General features: G+C 43.3%; 1 protein-coding gene across 8 annotated transcripts in view; it reads left to right on the top strand.

The window, feature by feature from the left end:
• wnk1b (WNK lysine deficient protein kinase 1b) overlaps nucleotides 1–23,017 on the top strand; it is an 84,719-nt gene that overhangs the window by 5,497 nt on the left and 56,205 nt on the right. The gene's annotated exons all lie outside the window — the stretch shown is intronic.

Below are 23,017 nucleotides of genomic sequence, written 5' to 3'. Positions count from 1 at the left end.
AATACCTATTGAAAGAGGAAGAGGAAGCTAAGTGACTGAGGCTTAAATGTAAGTAGGTTTGATTTCCTGATGACTGTGTTTGCTGTGCAGGTAATCAAACATCCTGAACATGCCTGCGTGACATCTGCAGAATGCAAGGTGAAGACACAAGTGTCTGTGCTGCTCTCGTCGTCACTGTTGACGTGGGAAGGTCAACAGAAATCCCTCTCTTCAAGGCGCGAGGCCGTTGCCTCAGCGCTGTGCACTGATGCAACCTCTGCCATCAGCCGTGTTCTTGTTGAAGGGAAAGTGGGGCGTCAAGATTAAAGAACAGGCATGAGAGGGAGTGCGGGGTCAGTGTAAATTGGTGGCAAAGGTGAGGAAGTCAGAAGGGAAAGATCTTGTTGAAAAGTGGGCTCAAAGCCAGAGTTGCGTTCAGCGGTTGGAGATGTAGAAAAACAGTCTCAGCCGGTCATATGACATTCAGGGCTCTGACTGAGCTGAGGTTTTAGCAGAGGGAGAAAACACTGACATGGACTCACGTGGAACTGCCTGCAATGATGAAATACTGTGCCAGAGACGCAAACGGCTGATTTCGAGGGTATATTAGGAAGTATGATATAGGTTGACATACTTGGCCAAGTTGATCAGACATTTTCATTTTCTTTATGCAGTTGGGGCTTAATTAAGATCAGAAACAGTTGGATGAGGTCAGACATCTGCAGATGTGTGGTGTTTTCTTCCTTTGTGAATACTTCCCGTGGCAGCGTGTGGTTACCTTCCTGTCATCTCCATCACAAGGTGCTCCTCGAGTCTTCCTGAGTCCCAGGGGCTAAAACCGGCTTTGCCCAACGCTCCGCGTCCAGGAGACGGCAGTTTGTATATCAGGAAACAAACGTTCGGCCTCGGCTGAGCTTTTCTGTCACACGTCTCTCATTTACGCTCCCATATCTGTCCGGCTCTTTGACTGTGGTGACGCTCGACAGCGCTATGTTAAGCAGATGCAGAAATAATAGCTTGACTAAATAACGCTTTGTATGTGTCCTCTAAGAATTGAACACCTGATGAGCATCTAAATGTATGCAGAGACAAATACTCTTCCACACAGCCTGGCTGTTTTGTCAATGTGTTCATCAAAGATGACGGAGCAACTGCTGACATGTGGCAGAATGCTGGGGGTAAAGTTACATTCATGCGTGCAGGGACACACACACACACACACACACACACACACACACACACACACACAGACACACACACGCACACTACAACCAATCACATTCACTTGCTGGGTGGGCATGGCAACTGGAGATCTGTGGGAGTCAGGATCATTTGAAACTTATTGGCTTTCTGAATGTAGGAATATGCGCATTTTGGTGTTTCCAGCCCTTTGAGTCACTGCAGGATGCAAATGTAAGAGAGCAGCAGTCGCTCCGGTCCTCCCGTCTCTGTGTGTGATTGTGTGGGACATGGATTTGGGTGGTTGAGTCTTTACATTTCACGGCATCTGATTCACAACAGGTTAACTTCTGTCTCCGGGGAGGTTTTCAGATGAATGAAAACAAAGCAGGAGAGCGGAGGGGAGATGGAGCTGATAAGTTTGCTTAAGCTTTGAGCAAACTATAATGATGAATAGATAGTTGGGAGTGGTGAGTAGGAGGAGGGTCACCCAGTAGCTTATCTTAAGATGCCTCGTCAGACTGGATGGGGGATGACGGATGGCAGTGACTGAAAGGAATGAAAGGAATTCTGGAAATGATTATATCCTGGATACAGATCTTTATTTATTTTGTTTTAGTTTGGGACTTTTGTCAGCTACAGGATTTCTTGGTGGGGGAAGCACAGCGTGTATTGGGTGGACAAGATCACGTTGAGTTTTTGTACTGTTTGTCATTAAAAAACAATTGCAGTCATGGAGCATATAAGTATCTTTATGCATTAGAATCTAAGAGGTAATGAGAGAAGTTAGTCAATAAGAGGGCAGAGACTTTAGCTGGACGGAGGAGGGGTAGAGGGTCAGAGTTCAGCTTTTCTTTTTCAGCAGAGATCAGTTGGAGTCTGCCCGGAAATCGGCCACCTATGGCTTCAGCCGAGGGGGGTAGAGGACCCAAGCGGGTTTACATCGAATGAAATAAAATAAAACTTTGGAACACGGGTGGTTTTTGAAGATAAAGGGAATAGGGGAAAATCTCAAGCGAGAAGTAGAGGACGGGTAGGGTGAATGTTCAGGGAGCAAATGAGAAAAGGAAAGAAAAGTGTGAGAAGCGCAAAGGAACTGAAGTGAGAGGATGCTTGGAAAGATGCATACACGGGGGGGATTAGCCCCCACCTCACTCAAGCACACACACACACTCTAAAGTCTGTGAGGTGGGAAACTTAAACAGCTTTGTTGACATACTGTATGTAGTTATTGCAGTAATGCAGTTTTTTTTTTTTAATTTCTTTATTGATATGTGTAAAATGGATCTTGTGTTCCAAATTCATACCAAAGAATTTCAGTCATAAGCACTGCGACACTGGCAGGAAAGCAACGCATCTAAAAATGCTGAGAAAAATGGCTCGCGGTGTCCAGAATTAGCATTGCTGAACATTGTTGCTGGTGATGACCCATTTTAAGCCGATACTGGCCTTAAAAGCTTTCCACGTGTTGGTAAAGAGACAGGAGGCAGAAAAGAAAGGAGTATACTGAGAGGCTTGTCAGGGTTGTTAATCAGACTTTTAAAAAGCCTTTTAGCCCCAGAGTCACTTTAACCGAACAAAGAATTCTCTGTGGCGCTTTATCTTTATCTTTGTGCTGATTGCAAGACTTTGCCTTAACAAGCATTCTTTTTTTGATTTAAAGCGAAGGGAAAACGCTTGTCCGAAAGTGATGTTTTTCGAGCTTAAATCACCCGCGTCCAAAGGTCAAACAATGCTGGGTTAGGGAACCTGGATGTGATGTATCCGAGGACACTGGTATAGAAGAGTAGAAGTATTTTACTGAAAGGTAAATGACCTTGGATTACTACAGGGCTTGCAGAGCTGAGGTGTAAAAGATTTTCCAGCGGATCCGATTTCCCTGACAAAACAGCAAACTGCAGTAGTGTCAAGTCCTCGGACGAAGGCTTCTTCTCCCTGCTAAGTGATTCTGAAGTTGCTTTAAAGCACTACTGGCCACCCCCAAAACACACAGACATGCGTCATAAAGGAATGGAAACCGTGTTTGCACTTTAAAAGCTTTCTTGTAAATGTTTTAAATGCCAGCTACAAATAATTTACTTAGTTCCTTTTCCTTTATTAGCAATTAGAGAAGCACCATGTATGTGCATGTAAAGGGAGGTTTGTGTGTGTGTGTGTGTGTGCGTGTAGTGGCTGTAGTTGTGCGTACACATACGGCAGCTGGAGCTTTTGGGGATTGTTAAGTTATTTGTTTGGCTGGGCTTCACTGCAGATGAGCTCAAGTGTTTAATCACAAAAAAGATTAGAGTGGAAACTTGCTGGATATGTCCCGTGTTTTCAATGTGATACGTTCTGTGCAGAAAAAAAGTCATTTATGAACCACCTGGAAACAGAATTTATAGCTGGAATGAGCACTTTCTCTGCAGCAGTCGGGGTGGAAAATCACCAGCAGCTACAGCACAGTTGTTGGTAAAATGCTTGTTGGTCCGAATAGACTAATGATCATGGTCATTCAATTACATTTGATTTACTTGGCGGAAAAAAAAGATACAATATGTGTTTAATTCGGGCAGTTTGCACAACAAGGTCGAGACCTGACGTGAACAATACTGTTCTTTTGTAATAAATCCAGCTGTAAAACAAGTGAATGTTGTGCTTCAACTCGCCAAACAAGTCTGCTGCCTCATGAACTGCAGGAATGAAGGGCATCGTTGAGACTTTCGGGACCCGACGTCAAAGCGAGAGTGCAGCAACCTGTAACAGCTCGACAATGTACACGCGCGGCAACAAACTTTGAAACGCGATTGAGCATTAAAACCCCCCCATGGTAAGATGTTTTATTCCGATAGGGTCACGGACCTCAGCCAGTTGGATTTATAAGTGATGAAACAAGAGGATGCCGTGGACTACAGTCACTCACTGTGCTGCTCTGATGTTGGATAATCTGGAGATGACAGAGGATAAGAGGGGGATGCAGAGGAAATCTCTGTTTCATTTGAGGGAATGCACGTGATGTCATCAGACATGTGACTGCAATAGTGCTATGCACACTTTGAGTGGCAAAGAAGATGACTAGTAGAATTACTGCAGACTGTTTGACCGGTTGGAAAACACAGAAACGCCTCCAAAGTGAAGAAAGCCGTTGAACAATCACATGTACCAGCAGATTTATATATATGTATATTTTTTTTTACAAAAGTCTGAAAAGTAAAGAGAAAAGGGCCAAATGGATCCCTGCCGTTCACAGAGAAAACTCAAATCCAGGCTTGTAAAAGTGGATTTGCCATGAATACTTTGTTTTCGTTTTGTTCGAGTACAGACTTTTATTGTACAATGTTTTGACAAACCGTTGAAGTGTTATAGAGTTTCTCCCATTTATAGTCCATGAAACTGCATCAAAGTTATTGCATTTGATGGAGAAAAATGTGTAACAGTGCTTGTTTTGGGATGAAGGTTAGAGCCAGTCATAATGACGTTTGAGGAAAAATAAGGTCACTAAATAATCTGTACAGAAAGGGCCTTCATGTTGAAAGTTCGCTCCAGATAAGTTTGAATTACGTGTATTAGTTTTGATAAGAGTGTTCCATTGCAAATGTGTCCTGCCTTTGTGATCCTGATGGCCTGGTTTTCAGGTCAAATGTGTTGCAAATGTTACAAATGAAGGGTTAATGGGAGAGAGCTTATGAAAGATCATGGTAAAGCAGCAGAAAATATTTAACTGTGTCACGACTCGCAAGTCTGCTCAGATATAACAATGGCTGCTGCAAAGTGAATTCTACACTATAATTTAACCCATGCTCACTGCTTAATTGAACTACCGAACCCCTTTTTGAATGCCAGCATCCAGACTTTTATATGCTTTCAGGCTTTCCTTTTATGAATTTCTCCGGCGTAGAAATGAGGTGCGTGCAAAGATCAGGAAACCCGATTTCTGTCCAGATGATGGAGTCTGTGGTCCACAGCTTCATTGGAAGAGCGCAAAGGTCCCAGCTGAGACCAGCAGCCTCAAATCTAAGGCAATAGTCATTTGTAATACACGCACCTCTGCTTTTACTGACATGAGGCTGCACTCTTTCCTTCTCTGTCCTGAAAGCAGCTGCGAGCTGCAAAGGAAGAGAGACGGAAAAGCTGGCACTTCCTCATATGTAAACCATCCCTGTTTCCGTTCACTCGCATTACTCTCTGGTTGTGTGTGTGTGTGTGTGTGTGTGTGTGTGTGTGTACCACCAGGGTTTCCCCTAATGTTGAACTGTTAGGTCAGGCCATCCTGCCTTTCAGATTTCATTAGTATCGGTTTCAGTGGACAGTTGAAGTGTCACATGGCCCAAGCTTCAGGGCATGTCGTGTTATTCGTGAAGAGTTAAAGTATAATCGTGTTAGTACAAAGTCACTCAAACATGGTTAAAAATACTGCATATAGGCTAGACCTTCCACCCATGGGAGTGAAGCCTTTCATCACACGCATATAAATCAAGCTTCATAGCTAGGAACGTTGTGTGTGTGTGTGTGTGTGTGTGTGTGTGTGTGTGTGTGTGCTTTAGAGTGGGAAAAAAAAAAAAGCGACTGACCTTTTTCCCTCCCTCTCTGTGTTTGTTTAGAAAAACGAGAATCAAACCTATTCCTCAGCCCGGTTTGAGCGCGGAGGTGTGAGTTAGCGTGCGTTCATGCAGATCTGAGTGGCGAAGATGTTTCGGCACCTTCGTCATAATAAAGTCACGCAGCAAATGAAAGATGCTGTCGAACGAGCGTGTTTCTGGGGTTGCGTCACTCGCAGGGTAACAAAATGCTTTCTTGCGATTAAAGCTTGCTTTAATTGGAAACGGGGAGTGTGTATGTGTGCGTTACGTTTACTCACAGCAAACGCAGTGTGTGGTCACACTCGATGAAGGTTCTGTGTGTATGTATGACGGGGTTAGTTGGGGACAATGACTGCATCGGACAGATGGTAGATGACTTGGTCAGTGAGATATTTGCCATGTTTTTTGAGGAAAATTTTTTTTATTCTCTTCTCACGTTCTCCTTTTTTCCTTCCCATCCCAGCTTTGCATTTTAGGATTAAATTCACTTCTGTCTCTCAACATCCATCAGTCTGTTTCTCTCATTATTTCCCTTTTGTCATGTGTTTCTTTCACCATCTTACTCCCACTTTTCCGCTTCTTAGATTTCACAGACTTTTGCCTACTTTTGCCCAGATATCCACTTTTTGTACAACACTAGAAGTAGAAAAAAGTACAAAATCTGCATTTGACCCCAGAATACCACCACACCAATGATTTAATATATTTTTAGTTAGTGCTAGCCCGAAAGAAGAAAGGATTTACATGACTACATGCAAGTGTGTGCCTCATTAGTGAAAATAGGGGTTTTGTATTTCTCCCTTTTTCTATTTATTGCCAGGAAGCTGCTAAACAATACCGACATTGTGAGAGTAATCACTTCCTGGAAATCCAAAGCCACGATTGGCTGACAGCTGCAGATCAGAGGCAGGGGATTGGGTCATGTTGTTTTGAGCCTGAAGTGACAAATCTGGGATCAGATTATGAATCCTCTGAAAATTCTGTTGGGTGCTGACGGAGGAACCTTCGGGGCTACATCGCTCGCACCTGAAATGGATGGTGGCTCATCAACAACATTCTAGCATCGAGCTTCACAAACCCGCCCTCCGCCTGGTTAAACTCAGGTCACATTTTGCAGTTAGGGAATTTGATTAGACGGTAATTACATTTAAACTGACTCCCCTGATTAGAAGGGAGCAAAGCAGAAAATGTGTGCCGTTGCAGACCGCTGTCTGATTGCGGATCGGCTCGTGATGGCAGGGCTGAGTGCTTGTTTGATAGACCTGTGTGTCTCAGGAGAGGGGTATAGGTGGTGTGTGACCTCAGTCTAAAATAGATCACGCCTCTCCACTGCCCGTTGTCTGCATCAGCGTAAAGCGACCCGGGCTGCACATCCAGGCTGCTTGCTCTCCAACAATATGCCTGTGTGAAGGTGTGAGCGACAGTTTGTGTGTGTCATGTCCTTTTATTTGTGTTTAGTCTGCTTTTGCTTTTGTCTGTGCACAGACCATTCTGCTGTGTGTGCTCAGTCTGTCTATAGAGTGTGTGTGTGTGTGTGTGTGTGTGTGTGTACACATACAAATGAACTCCTGTTTCTGTCTTTGTCTTCACCTCTTATTTTGTGTGTGTGTGTGTATTTGAGGAGGGGGCAGCTCCCTGTTTTCATTGTATCCCTCCCAGATTCCCCACATTCCACTGATAAGATGTCATTCCTCAGTGTGTGTCACCCACCCCATACCCCCATTATGCATGAGTATTTACAGGGTTGTGCCCTTAAGTCTGTGTGTTGGGAAAACTCTGTCATGAATCATTCTCTCCCTGAATTTTTATTTCTTTATAAATGATGATGATTTGTGCATTCTTTAAGTGTGTTTGTCTGGACGCACTAGAATCAGCCATATTGTGAGTATTGCATTTGCCAGAAATCATTGAGAGTGGATGGTGGTGAGGATACGCCCCATTAACTCACAGTCTAGAAGACAGACGAACAGGCAGGTGGGCCGATTATATTTATCCTCACTTGGCTTTGTTGTATAAAGTGAATGATGTGAAAGGTCAAGTGAAATTTAGTGATGCTGGGGAGAAGTCTGTTGAACAGAAATGTTTTTTGGGTGAACAAGTTTATCTTATTCCTGGAAATAGAACTGAAGAACCACAAGAGAGATACAGATACAGTGTGAGTGCATCTGCATGATTTTTTTTCTGTCGTCGTCTCTCTCTCTCTCTCTCTCTCTCTCTCTCTCTCTCTCTCATTTTGTTAGTCTCTCTGTTTTTGACATCCTCTGTGACCTCAGCTAAAGCCTGTTGGGAAGAGACGGAGACACAAAAGGAGAGAAGAGGTGGGATTTTTCCCTGTCACCCCCCCCCCTCTTTTTTTTTTCTGTTCTATAAATAGCAGCGGAGTGTCATCTGCTGAGCCATAACGAGAGCAGAGTGAGTGTGGACTGTTTGTGGCTACATGTGTCAGAGGACGTATGTGTGCCAGAGTCTGCTGTATCCAAGTATGTAGAGTCTACTTTCTACATTTTCCTTATTGGGAAAAACCCCGCAGAGAAGGTGAAAGAAAGGGAAGATAAATATCTAGATCTGTTTGATCAGGCTGTAATTCCAGTTTAAGTTGAAGTCTTCCTGTGAAGTGGTTTTCATAAGCTCTGATCATGTCTTTTAGGGGTAAAATACAGTATGTATTTGCAGTATATTGAATCTCACTACTTCTTTGAACTGTGAGGGGCAGTGATGTACGTCGGCCTCTGCAATGTGAGAATATTTAACTGTTGACTGAGTCCGACTTTGGTGGCTAAAGAGGAGCAATAGGCTTTAAAATGTGATTTTCACCTAGGAGGCCATAGTTCCAGTCTTGTCAGAACCGATCCATGTTCAACTTTGGTATTAGTTTCATGTTCAGTTGGTCTTCGGTTAAAGCTAAAGCGGTAAGATCAAGGAAAACCTTTCCAATGTTAACCATGTTCACAACGCTTGAAGAAGATGGAAACGGTCTGTTAATCAACTAACTGATGTAACCAGTAGGTTAGGCAGTTTATAACTGGAGTGATTTGTCAGATAATTATGTCATTGTTAATAAAGGTGGGTATTTTGATTAAAAGGTTTCATAAGGAACCTTGGTTTGATCTGTACTTTATGGCAGATAAATGCGCACCGTCCTGCATGTTTTGCATGCCATTATGACCACAAATTAGCGCTATTCCAATGACAGATGAATTAGTTTCTTATCTTAACTGTCACTTCCATTGTCGCTCTGTGGAAGAATCTCTGCCAAACACTGAGTCACTGGGAGATGTATTTAAAACACTCTCAAAATCAGAGACGTTGTGGTCAGTGAGGCAGGAAGTTGTCCCCGCCAGATTAGGAGTCAATCCCTCATAAGCCACAGTTCATGATGCAATCAAGAGCTATATCACACTGATGGTATGCAGAGCTCATTGCCATTGGAAGTCATTGGGAAAGCCCCTTCTGTCCTTTTGATGCCGAGGTCGGCTGCAAGGTTGAACAGCTGCATGGTTTGTAATTGTCCTCGGCCACACAAATCATTGGATCCGTGACACGGGGAGACGGTGTGCTCAGAAACACTACCCACGGTTAAATTCTGAGTTTCAGCTCCCACGCGCTGTGAAAATCGCTGACACATTTTGAGTCTTGGTGATAAGGATGTTTTAGTTTGGAACATCCCTGTTGCTGATGTGGGTCAATCACAAGGTTTCTCTCCAGATTAGTTAACAGCACGGCTGATAATTCGAGGCTGAAGTCAACAAGTTTACTAAGATAATGAAGTTCCGGAAGAAGCGAGTTTTGCCTGATTCAGCTGATCCAGGTTTTTACAGCATAAACCACTGCACTGGAATAAAGATCAAAGATATCATGGTTAATTAAGACACAATTACATTTACTTTTTAACAAGGCACGTCTTTGACTGTGATGGAATAGAAGAATCTCACAAGGGAATAAGAATTAAGTCAAACTGAAATAATATGTACACACATGGAAGTCATTTCAAGGTGTTGCATTAGGAAAATCGCCTATTTTAATAAAATTACGACTTATTTAATTTCATTCTGTCATGTATCGGCTGCATTTAGCTGCTTTAGTGAGAGGGCATTGGGATTGGTGACTCAGTCTGAATAGAATGAAGCCATTGTTGGTGTTTTAGTAACTCCTGTTGTTCCCTCCATGTAAAAATGCTGAATCTTTGAACAAAAGCCATGTCACCCATTCTTTTCTGCAGTTATTATGGACTGATGAGGAGCAGGTGTGGAGAACCACTAAGTCCAGATTCCTCCAAGGTTTTTCAGGGATTTGATAGGGAAGCAGGAACCCCCAAAGCAACGTGTTCAGGTGATTTTTTTTTTTTTTTTTTTTTTTTTTTTTTTTTTTTTTTAGGATTTATTTTAATATGTGCAATATTCCCTGCAGATGGAAACGCATTGGAACCCTTTCAGAGCATGGGTATATGGTATAGTTGGAACTGATCTGATCTAACGTTGGTATCGGGCTTGAATACAGACGCCATTAAAGGAGTGGAGGAAGTTGAGTTTTTAACAGCCAAGGAGAAAACTCTGCGGAGCAGACACTCCCTGATGCTTTCCAGAGAAATGATAAACTTTAGCAGACTACACCAAGGCTAAATACAGATAAGGTTCTCTGTTTAATCTTTCTGATCTTTAAATCACTATTTGTCATGGAAAATATTGGATTTTGCTGCCTGCTGAGAAACGCTGAGCCAAGGAGAGCTTTGTTTAACATCCAGGAAACACACTCGGACAAACTGCTGTGTCCAGTCTAGCTACACAATGAATGTCATTACACTCAGCAAAGCTTAATGCCATTAAAAGATGATAAATGACTGTAAGAAATATGTCAGATCCATATTTATTTTGTGATCATCTAATCTGAAAATTGTAAGATTTCAGTTAACCGTAGAGCTGTGTGCAGCTCATTGGCTGCATCCCTCAAACATACATATATCGCCTCCCTCTTTATACGCACACATGGACGCATGGAAGGCTCGTTGAATAACGCAGTTTGGCTGGATTCCCGTATACGAGTTTTAGGCGCCAATGGCTTCCCGTTTCATTCGCTTTGAGTTGGGTGACGTCATACGTCGCCGAATTGAATTCTGGGTCTGTTGCTTTGCTTTGCGAGAATAGTTCAACTTCTCCAAGCAGCAGCATAAGCGCCAGCCAATCAAATCCCCTGACTCACGTTAGCCTCAGCCCCAGTTGAGCGTGAACGCATCATGTCCACGTGAAACCTCTCTCCCAAGCTGCGTCCATTCAAACTAACCGGCCTACCTGTCCCACTGCTCGTGTGTGGAAGGGCGCACGCATGCACGAGTTCTAACAAAGCAGGGTTGAGTGAGAGGTCAGGACTGTTTGTTTACTATCCTTCCTTTTGTGCTCGTGAATGCGTTTGGGTTGTGTTGCACTGTCTATTCATTGTGTTATGGTGATAAACAGCTCACCTCTCGCACACCGTTGTTGACTCGGGCCTAATTACATTGCATAGAGGGCGGCGCTGAGCAAGCAACAGGGACACGGATTAAGCAAATAAAGAGAAGACGCAAACAAAAAAAAAAAGGGGGAGAAGAGTGACGGGTGTATATAGAGAGGGAGAGGCTGCTCTTTTTTCTAAAGGGTGGTGGCGAGAGATTTTGTTTGTTTGTTTGATTGATTGCTTGCTTGTGTAATGGATTTTCAGTGCGTGGGTTTGTGTGTGCGCACATTTCCCGGGCTCATCTGAGAGCCTCTGTCCAGTCCACCTACATTAATATTTGATTTAGAATATCCCTTGCCCCACTGCTGACTTTGCATGTGCGCATACATGTTTGCAGCTTGATGTTAGCAAATGCACGCGTTATGAAAACATCATGCACGTTAATGTACATGGTATATGATGGTGGCTGTCACTCAGCTACAATTCCAGCTGGACTGGGCCGTTCCATCAACCACTTTACACGTAACTGTTTGCACAGATAGGGTTTTTTTTCTTGTGTCATGTTAGATGTGCTTGGTGCGACGTGACTAAACGCTCTTTCTTTTCAACGATTTATCTCTGGAAGGCAGAGGAAGGGGCATAAATTGTGAAATATCTGACAGACAATGCGGACGACTCGCTGTACAGAGAGCAACAGATTTTAGATTTGCCCGAGAGATGAGTCACGAGAAAGCTATACACAGGAGAGAGCTGAAGGCAGAGATGAGGGCAGAAAGAGCCAGACAGAGAGACTGTAAAGGCTTATGATAAACAAAGCGGAATGAGTGTGTGATATTTGCCGAGATAAATAGATGATGAAGAGGGATGCAGACAAAGTTGGAGTGCGAGAGCTTCATGAGGATGACACAGACTGGGAGAGTGGGACAGAAAGTTAAGGGGCAGCTTTAGAAGGTAATGGACTGTAGTTCCCTTGTGAACTGACAGCAGTCCCATTGAACCTGTGTACTTCAAGCATTGTCTGCTCCATTGTAAATTCAATATCCAGATGCTCCCTTACCCTGGGGCTTTTGCGAGAGAAAAGAGCAGCTTTCACAACCGCCAAAGATGGCGCTGCTGTTCCGTTTCTGCTTGGAGAAGAGTTATTTGACATGTTGGGCCAAAGTTGTTTGCTGGAGTTAGCCAGCTTACTTTCACGAGAAGAGCACGTTGAGCAATATTCAGTGTTTACTCATCTTATCCCTAAAGCGTTTCTCATGTATTCTGCCTGTGCTTCATATTGATAAAGCCTCACTTGGTTTCGGTGTGTAATTGACGTGTGGTGGCCATGCATTCATGCACAGCTATGTGGCTTTGTTTGGAGAAGAGCGGGTTGAGGTGTCGATGTATTTTTTTGATGCTGACCAAGAATAGCTTCCACTTTTTAATACGACATCCCGAAAATTACAGCTTCACAACGTCTTTTTTTCTTCTTTCTTTCCTTTTTTCCCCCACCAGTTTAACTGGAAGAAGACGTTGACATTTTCAGAAGAGGGAGCAGCTCTGTATCACAAGGCCTTGACAGTGTTTGCTATTGAATGCTTTCTTCACATGACAAAGCTGGAGAACGCGCACGCATACTACAAAAAAAACACTGTTGGCGCTCAGATGATGCAAACTTAAGTTGCAGGTGGCACTAAAACCTCACCACGGTCTACAGAACATCCGCAGCTTGTGGTGGCTGATTTGCACACAGACATTTTTGCACTGTGCTATTTCTGTCTGTCTAAAAAAAAACAAGCATATTTCAAACTGTAGTCAGCCACCAGCTATTCGTTACCTGTGATTCCCCTCCGTGTAGTTTAGCCACACACTTATGCTGCTTTTTGGTGACAGAGTTGATGGGTACCGGGCTTCCATTGCCTGTTATGAGCCGATATTCAACCCGATCAATTTGATTAGTGGTGCCTCACAACGCTGATCAGAAAAATCGCTCGCTTCTAATAAGTAATATTATTTGCTTGTGTGATTCAAACTCGGTCTGAAAGGTTTTATACTGTCCGTGCAACAGAGCAGGGCTTTGTTTTGTGTGCAGAGAAGATAAAGATCAGCTGATTTTCAGGAACCATCTTTAAGCACAGGAGCATTTTACTGTGAGCTCTTTAGAATTCTTCCTTGTGTTGAAACAGCAGATCTGCCCCAGCTATGATACAGTGGTGGGAAATCTGCTCACCTAGCCCAAACATGAGCTCTTTGTCAACACACTTGCATACAGTATAAAAAGAAAGAAAAGAAAAGACAAAAGGGGGTGGGGCAGCAGGAGTGTGTGGAAGGCAGAGGGGAGAAAATCTAGAAAGCTGCAAAAAACTACATTGAACTGCTTCTTTATACCTTCTGGATTAAAGCTAGCACCTGCTAATGTGTCCTGAACACAGTTTTGCCTTTGTGTGATTAGTTGCACGTCACCCACCAAGTTTCACCACCAATTTAAGCAATAAACCAAATGTTTGGTTTATGTGTGTGTGTCAGTCAGCAGGAATGACCGCATCCCAGTGAAACATGGGAATGACTACCATCCGAGGTAAACGGGTACAGCAGTAAAGGATGTTGTCACCCAAGCTGTCCCAACATGTCTCTGGTTATTTGAAATTTAAGGCAAGCCAGTTTCTGTTTCTCGATTTTGTTGATAGTCTTCCTTGGTATTTGGGCAAAGGGTTTAGGTTTACTTTCCGCGGGCTTCTCCTGCATAATCTCATCTCTCGTTTGATATTTGGAGCTAATCTCCCTCTTGTCCCGATCAGAGAGATCTTTTGTCATCAAGGGATTCTTTTTCAATTTTTCAAAGTCCTCCCAGCAATTTTTTTTCTCTTGCGCTAACAAAACAACGTGCAGTAGCTGCTGGTTCTTTAAAGCCATCTTTTATATGAGACGAATAAACAGAATCCAAACACACCTGCTTTTCTTAATGGGGTTTAGCAAGCTGTTTGTTTGCCATTAGGGAGCCAACTGTAAATTACGTGGCTCCTTAAAAAGACAGATACCTGCACTTATGATTGGTTGTGTGAAAATACCTTTTGAGGGTGCATGTTAAATAAATGAACCCATTGGGCTCATCTCATACTGTTTTTTCTCATCTTTTTTTTTTATTTTTTTTATAGCTGATGAAAAGAAGCAGAAATAAGTGCCATCTAGCTGTGCAACCTTTGCAGTGTTGAAATACAATGGCCTGAATAATTGTTCATATTTCCATGGGATTCTGCTGTGTTGGAGATGTATATTATGTTTCATTTCTGCTAATAGACATTGGGCCTCATGCGAGAACATTTTCGTATTTTTATTCTAAATTTCTCTTACTCTTTTCGTACGAAGGTCTCGTACGAAACACGTCACGTCGGATTCAACAAATGCTCTTAACTTCGGAAAAAGTGTGTAAATGACCTGCGTAAATGATGAATGCCACCCGTGCGTATTTAAGTGCAGGTGCACGAGGATAGTAGATTTGCATACTCCACACCCAAAATAATACCATCTAAGACTACGCTTCCTCTCTCCTGTGCCAGGAAGTGTTTGAGTCATGAGAATGGCATCAAGGCGCATAAAGTACAACTTTAGGGGCTCTGAGATTGATCGCTAAAGCGAAGAAATGGGAAGCAATTACGAGTAGAGTGCTGTTAATTCTGTCACCTGTAGTTCGTAATGTCACCGAAATAAAGAAGAAATGGTTTGATATGAAAAAGTCTCGCCATGGCCAGGCGCTCGATGACTGCAACTAAAGCCGTGCAATCAGTTGTTGCCTCATCATGATGGCACTTTGATGGGGCGGTCCATGAGGGGGGTCTTCTGGCACCACACCTTCTGGTCTGCCTGGGCTGGTTCAGGTAGTGGGAGACCCTCGTTCATGGCAATATTGTGCAAAACGCAGCATGCCAGAATAATCTGGCATGTCTTCTCTGGGCTATAGCAGTTTGCCCCCCCGCTGTATCGAGACACACCCACCTGGCCTTCAGCTCAGTGCGCTCCACGACAGCACGGGTGCTTTGATGCGTATATGTGTCTCGTGCTCCAATTATGATCGGCAGTCCAGCCACGGCATGAAAGTCCCTCTTAATTTGTACTTGTTGGACAGCGACGTATGGGAATTTGATGTACCATGGGTGATAAACTGATGAGAGTTTTGATGACCAAGGGGAGCGCACGACTCACAGAGGACTGGGACACCCCCGATCTGTCTCCAATCTCCCTCTGAAAGGTTCCCGTGGCCAAAAGTCCAAGGGTGGTGATGACCTGGACGTGTGGTGGAATTGGGTTTGATCGGCGTGTTTCTCTCTGGAGTTGTGGCTCTAGCTGCATATTTGCAGCAGCACAGTCCTTGGCAATCTAAATTACAATGTCAGCCATTCGTCTGTCTCCACATGGGTATCTACACGGTTTCTTCCAAGAGCCTGACGCGCTAAGGCATCCAAAAGTAGCAAGTCAGCCGCTGGTTATGCTTCCCATAACAGCGGACTATTTTATGAAACTCCGACAGCTCTGGATCACTCGTAAATACGAAAAGATTGGTGAAATGCGCAAATTCTCTTAAATCACTCGTACGCACGACTTAAGAACAAATCTGGGCGTACGAACGGTTGTTTCATGAGGCCCATTGTACTTTTAACTCAATAACTATAATGAATAAATCAACTTATCTAACTCGTTAACTAATTACGTAAGGATGTTCATTACGTTCGAATTGCCTCACTCAAAGTTTCATTATTGATACATCAGAGTTATTTGAATATTTTTTTATGTGCTTAAATAGAAGCACCAGCACACGCTTGCAATAAAAAAAAAAACGTAAAAATCATAAGCCTAAACCTACATTAAGATGAGGGCCTTTTATCATTTCCACGCCCTTTGAAACACAGGCGGATATTTTGACGGCTTCGACACAAATCTCTTGTCGTTTTTCTGCGCTGGCAGACTAACGTTTCCAGACTCCATCTTGGGTCAGGTACTGCTGTATAAGTGGTAGTTGTATGCAATTCACAGGAACGGTATTCTGTCATTGCTTGTCCTTCTTATGCACTCCAGTTTTTTTTTTTCTTCTTTTTTTCCCCATTTGGTTTGTCATTCCATAACTCAAAAGGACCACAGTTTGACCCTGGTATTTCCTCAGTGTGGTGTCCCATCATTCATCCATTTCACTGTTTTTTTTCGGTCAAGCTCCTTTCCCTCCATCTGCCACCTCTCTTACCACCTCAACACATCTCCCTTTCTCCCTCCTTCTGTCCTTTTTTGTCTTTGTTTTTGCCCTCAGTCTCTCACTCCTCTCCCAGATGTCTGCCCTCAGTGTTTTACTGGTTGTCTCTGTACTTGTCTTCCTCATTGCTATCTTTTTGCTCTCCACCTCTCTCCCTCTTTCCGTCTCTCTGTCTATAAATAGAGACTTGGTGGGTTGGAGGTGTTCACAGCAGCAATGGAAAAGGATGATTCATTTTTTTTTTTTAGCTGTCTTTGTATTTACCTTTTATTGGTCTCTTCTCTTCACTTCTCTTCTCGTCAAGGAGTCTGGATCATATTCAAATTACTTTCACCCTAATAAACTCTGTCTTTAAGTGTTTTTTTCTGAATAGAGGCAATGAACAATTCTGAATTCCATTCATCAAGCAGTCTCCCTTTTGAACTCCAGCTGCTCTGAAACAACTGTGTACCTTGCTTTGTGGTTAAAAATGGAAGCATTCGGCTGTGTAGGAAAGCTAGATTTCTGAATGTGTAGAACATATAAGGGAGTCATTCTCTGCGAATCTTAGCTTGTAAGAATATTACTGGTTTAATCGATCAGTTAGTAGTTCAGTTCTGCTTGACAAACTTGGCAAATGTACTGTGTGGCTGTTGGTTTCAAGCATTCGCGTAAAGGACGCGGTTTTTAAAGTAAGAAAACAAGAACGTCGAATAGCCCGAACAGCATGAGAAATGACGTCGGAAAAGAGGGAGGAAGAGCAGCTCTCTTGATGCCGGAGTGACGACACGGGCAGCTGTTCTGTTTTGAAGAGCAGCTGTGTTTGAAAGGCGAAGTTTTAGATATGTAAACCAAAGACTACGAGTGACACTGTTGTGAGGACAATGGTTGCAGTTGGGTCTCATGCTTCCCCAGCTGGTAACTCTGCGCTGTGATAATTATAATTAACTAACACAGAGATAATTTATGTACTTCCTTGCTGTTGATTTAGCGGTCATTTCAGTTTACTCCAGCTGGTTTTCCTTTCCGCCGTCTGACTCAGTTGTTCACCTTTCTGCAGCTTTCTGAGTAACTGCAAATACGAAAAAGGAGAAACACAAACACGTTCCCGCCAACTTTGGCGCAAACATTTGCTTAGATACGCTCAACTATGCCATTGAAAAATATATCCAGAGTATGCTGACATGCTTGGAAACACACACACGTGCACTTAGTCATGGAGAAGCATTGAGAGCCTCATTGAGTGTGAGCCTGAGGTTATTCAGGGATTCAATCCCTCCTCACACTTTTTATCACCATCTGACCCCGGCGGGTACTGATGAGGCAAACGCTTTGGTTTTCAGGAAGATGATATAAAAGCATTGGTAAATGAAGTTTTATTTTTGCTCTGAATTAATCCAGCTTCCATCATGAGTTAATCCACCGTTATCTAGGTCTAGGTATCCATTCAAATAGCTGTCTCTCTCTCTCTCCTCTTCCTGCACAGGGATTTCATACTTTACACTCACAAAAATAAAACCAACTAGAGCCTGTTTGTAAGTGTTTGATACTCCTTTTAAAGGTACATTCCCCCATTTGATTGGCGCTTTCTTCCTAACGATCAGGTATTCAGTAGGTAAACGTACTCCTCCCTTACAATCAGACACTTGTCGTCACACCTCACATTCGGCTGTTTTGAAATACTTGAAGCAACATGTTTGACAGTATTTTCTGTTGATGTAAATCAAGATAATAATGTACTATACAAAGTTGAGGTGACGCCTGTCAGTAAACTGTCATCACACAGTAGTGGCAGTTTGACTGGTGCATGGTGAAAGATTCATGAAATTAAGGAACACACCTGACTATCTGTTAGCAAGTCCCAGCCCTGGCGTGTGAGAATATTTGTCTCATGTTTTCCTATGATCAGTGGTGAGTGCTTTATCGGGTGTATTGCTATTCATAGCTTTCCTGGTAAGTGAGCAAATCTAACGGTGTTTTTCTGACTTGCGGCTGGAACGTGGTTAACTCTGTCTCCGAGCTCGGACTTCCAAATCAAATGGCCGTAATGTTTTCAGAGGGTGGGGGTTCAGACAGCAGTGTTGGCTTAGTTAGAATTTTAATTCCCTTCACCAATACCGCGATAAGTCCGTTTTGAAGAGACGCCCAGTTACGAGCTGAAATGTTGAACCTATCTCCACTGATATATTTTCATAACTGCCAGCAAAGTGTTTCAGACGGTCATTGTGTACAAACATGTGGAACATAACAGGAGTGTGTGTGTGTGTGTGTGTGTGTTTTGCAGGTTTTATCAGACGGATTAATGATTTACCTCAGACTTCCAGCCACAACATTTCATACACACCGGCGCTGCTGTGTGTGTTGGAACAGCACAGTATGAGCAGGTGTTGGAAGCCTTTTGAAGCTGGTGTTCTGATGGATCATATCGTAGTATTCTCACCTCTCTCATCCCTCCAGGGATTTGCACCGGAATGAATATGAACCACTGCCAGTAATCAAATCAAGTGTTATGGGCCTCGAGAAGCCGTGTGAACAGACAGCGAGTTATTGTCATGCTGTCTTATCAAAAACCAAATGAATTCTTCCGTGCGAGTTGAGCCGTTCACCACTGGCTCTGTTTTTGACCAACTCTAGAACTTTCCTACCTACCTTTTTCTTCTTCATATTGACTTCAACCCTGTTTTTCTGACCTTTTGTCAAACCACCAGCAGCTGATGTAACCTGGGTGTGTGTGCGTGCCTGCACTTGATCTCAGCCAGTGTGGCAGAGGCATTTCTGTTGACATTGCCCCCTCTTTTTCTGTTTACGCCCTCCCCGCAAATACCGACAACTTGAGTTTTCCAGAATTTTCAGCTTTTGTCATATCCCCTGCCTCCTTTGCTATCCTTTTTTTTTTTTGTAGGATTGTTTGCAATGTTTTGATATTTTTAACACTCCTCTGCATACCACAACAAATCAAACTGATCATCTCATCTCATCTTTTAAAGCTGTGGTCTCAAACTGAGCCGTGAAAGGGCCGGTGTGGCTGCAGGTTCTTGTTCCAACCCTGCAGCAGCACAGCTGACTTGTAACCAGTTCAGTTGATTGAATGAAACAAGTCAGCTGTGCTGCTGCAGGGTTGGAACAAGAACCTGCAGCCACATTGGCCCTTTCACGGCTCAGTTTGAGACCACTGTTCTAGAGAGTCATACGAGCAACATCCAACCGCAATCTGTCATTTTAGCTTTGGGCTATTTGGGCTTAATATAACACTTGAAATCAATAGGAAAGAGCTGTGTCGTGTCTTCTTCAGTTTCTTTGTCTTCTTTGGCCGTTCCGTTATCACATTATGGTTATTTTAAGCAGCAACTGTGCAAGCTTAAAATGCCCCTTGTCATAACCCATTGTTATCGTTATTCCACAGAAAAAGAAAGTCGGTCATGTTTCAAACGGCACAATTTTCGGGTGTTAAGTAGGTTATAGGTGGCGGCGCTCTTTCCTCTGGTGCAGATAAGGACTCTGCTATTGTACAAGCTAATTGTAGCCAGGTGTACTTTGTGTTTAATTACAGTGTTTTCTTTCAGAGGCGACAGAGCTGTACATTATTGTAATTATCCCAGCTTCTCTTCACATAACAAAGTCTGCCAGCCATTAAACCAACAAAGAGCCAGCTGAAATAATAAGCCCACCTCTCTCCTAATCTTTGGGTTCAGACCCAAAGTTATTCACAAGTTGGGAGTCTATTGGGACCTGAAATTATGAAAGTAACTAGCGGTGTTTTTGTTGAGCTAAATTTAAACTATGTAGGGTACGACACATGTTCACTACTGGCTGTGGATCTGGTTATTAATTTTACATGTTAGGGGAACTCTTCAATGTGTTTTTTAAAGATGGACTAATTAATCGGTTTGGGAGGCTGGTGGAAGAATACTAAACCCTTAAAAAAAAAAAAAAGGGTAGTTCATACTTACTTTTGCAGTGTTATCCGGGCTTCAGACTGAACCGATTATGGCTGTCACTTTCTGAATAAACCTTTTCCATTTAGTCTTCAGAGGAGTTTCTTTGTTAGAAATTTGAATCCGTTATCTTGGTGCCATAGTGGGAAAAGTTCCTAGCATTGTGTGTGAATCGGTTTAGTCGTCTCATTAGTGAGGTCTTGTTGTCGTTATTACACTTATCTTTCCTGAGAATGAGACTCATTATGAAGTTATACAATTCGGCTTTTGTCTCAATTGACAGCTCATTATCTGCGCTGTCTTCCCTTCCACCTCCTCCCGTCTCTCCCCTCTTTCAGCCCTCGCCTTCTCGAACCCAATCTCCCAAAAGCGTCCTCGCCTGCCGCCATACTTCAGCTCGCTTTCTCCCTCCTGTCAAGCCCCCCCCCCCATCCTCGTCCTCGCCTCCTCTTCTACTCATCAGCCCTCCTCCTTTTATTGCCTCCTCTTTTTCTGTCCTTTATAAACATTCCCTTTTTTCCTCATCATTTTATTGTGCTGCTGTCAGATGTTACTTTTCTCCTCAACTTCAGTTTTTAAAAAAAACTCCTTCCCACAACTCGCTTGTCTCCTATTTTTTGATAAACCAAGACTGAGGTGACTGGGTACTTGCCCATCAGCTGCATCAGTCTTGATTTTTCTTTACAAAGGCAGTTTGTGTTGGTAGTTGATGTAACCATTAGGCCGACTGAATCCTTGTGACATTGACATCTCTGCTCTTAGAGAGGCTTTGCTGAGACAGGCGGGCACCTCTGGAGCAACCCTATACGCTGAGTGTGTGGATGTGTGTCTGCATGCGAGGTTCTCACAGTTATTGCATCATTGTGTCATATAACCTAACCTCCATTTTCGCTTTGCTAGTCTTTTCCACTCGCCTCCTTTCTTGTCTTTTCTCCCCTCCTTTTGTTCTCAGCTCTTCGGTAATTTCACAGTTGGCCACACCGAACTGTCAAGGAAACGGTTATTGTTATTGAAACCAGGCTCTTTGGCCTGCGTCGTCTTGTTATTTTCTGGGAGGGTTTGTTACTTGTAAGGTCTGGACATTGCTTATTTCTGCATGTATGCTGATGAGCGGAGAGAGCAGGTAGTCTATGGAATACTTTTGCGTTGTATTTCCTGACAGGAAAAAACTTCAGAGGACAATTATGCCTATTTCCTCGTCTTGTAACCTCACTTCCGTCGTCAATGCTGCTCTCAGGCTTCCTCCTCCTCGCTCTCTGTTTTGTTGTTCAGACGTGAACATCTGAGAGACATCTGAGAGCAGAACAAAAGGTTTTTTACATTCATTGTGTCTGTGTTAACGTTGGGAAAAGGCCACACTGATTGTCAGCAAACGTCAGGAAAGAGAATGTTAAGAAATATGCGGTCACAATCACAAGATTTACAAGCCTCGCCCATTCTTTTTGAAACTTGTTTTTTGGTACTATAGGTGCCTATTTTGTTTCTTCCTCAGATTCAGTGTGTCCTAGAGAGCAACATGGAGCAAAAGGACAAGAAATCAAGGCTAATTTCTTGTAACAGTGTGCACTCTGGCAGTAATGGACTCTCATCTGGAACGAATTAACCCCAAAACCTGCATGTAACATAACCACAGTCACTCATCAGACAGACCCACAGTGAAACACACACAAACAGCAGGCTCCTACCAAGCATGCACACACGCACACACGCACACACGCACACACACACACACACACACACGCACACACACACACACACACACACACACACACACACACACACACACACACACACACACACACACACACACACACACGTTTGGCGGCTAGTCACACTGGAGCTGGTCCAGTTGTCTCTTGAAAATTACTTGAGTTTCTCTCGCATGACTCTATCAGTAGCTTGTATCTGTTTAACTTCTCTGGTTACCCTGTCAGAGCCGGAGCCTAAATCAGTCCCCCCCACCACCTCCACCACCATCACCTTGTTTCAACTGACCAGCTGCAGAGGAAATATAGGCCACTGCGAAGGGAGGAAAAGGGCAGGGAGACTGACGGAAAGACAGAAGGGAGCTGAGAGATGTGGAGGGGGAAAAGCAGGGAAAATGATTGATTACATTCAACTCTTATGTTTTGATGACTTTTTTTTCATCGTTTCCTCTCATCTCTGTCCTCCCTCTCGCTCTGTGTTGACATGAGCTAATCCTCCTTTTATGTTTGTTGTATGGATGGGATTTATGGAGTGGTGTGTGTTAGTCTGCCTTTGCACACATGAATGTGGTTTAGTACTCTTGTGTATCCCCTCAGCGTTTCTGCTGGCAATTTTGCAGCATTGACAGAGTTTACTGTATTGAAGCCGGCGTGCGTTTCTGCCAGAACAACACTATGTTGATGTTAACACACAGTTGGTTACTCTCACTAAAGTGGCGGTTAGACGGGCAAAACATAAATACTGAGGGCTTTTTATTGCTTGCTGTTGATGTCTTGACTGCATGTGACCCAGAATTGGAGCTTTTCTTTCCTCCGTGTTCAAGTGGAAGTGAGCAAAATGGAAACAATGGAAGAGACTGGAACATCCCACTGGTCTAGTGATGTACAGAACATTCAGTATTATAGCATTGGCCTCAGTTTGATCTTGTTTGGAGACCTTTCTAGTCAGTCTTTATGACTATCGATATAAAAACAGCAAAATGGGAAACTTTAAGGAACAGAGTCCGAAAGAGAGTTCTGAAGTAACCGAGTGGGGAA

The sequence above is a fragment of the Odontesthes bonariensis genome, chromosome 8, assembly GCF_027942865.1.
Source record: "Odontesthes bonariensis isolate fOdoBon6 chromosome 8, fOdoBon6.hap1, whole genome shotgun sequence".
Taxonomy (NCBI): Eukaryota; Metazoa; Chordata; class Actinopteri; order Atheriniformes; family Atherinopsidae; genus Odontesthes; species Odontesthes bonariensis.
Note: the sequence above shows the minus strand (reverse complement) of the source record. Positions and strands in the feature narration are given on the sequence as shown.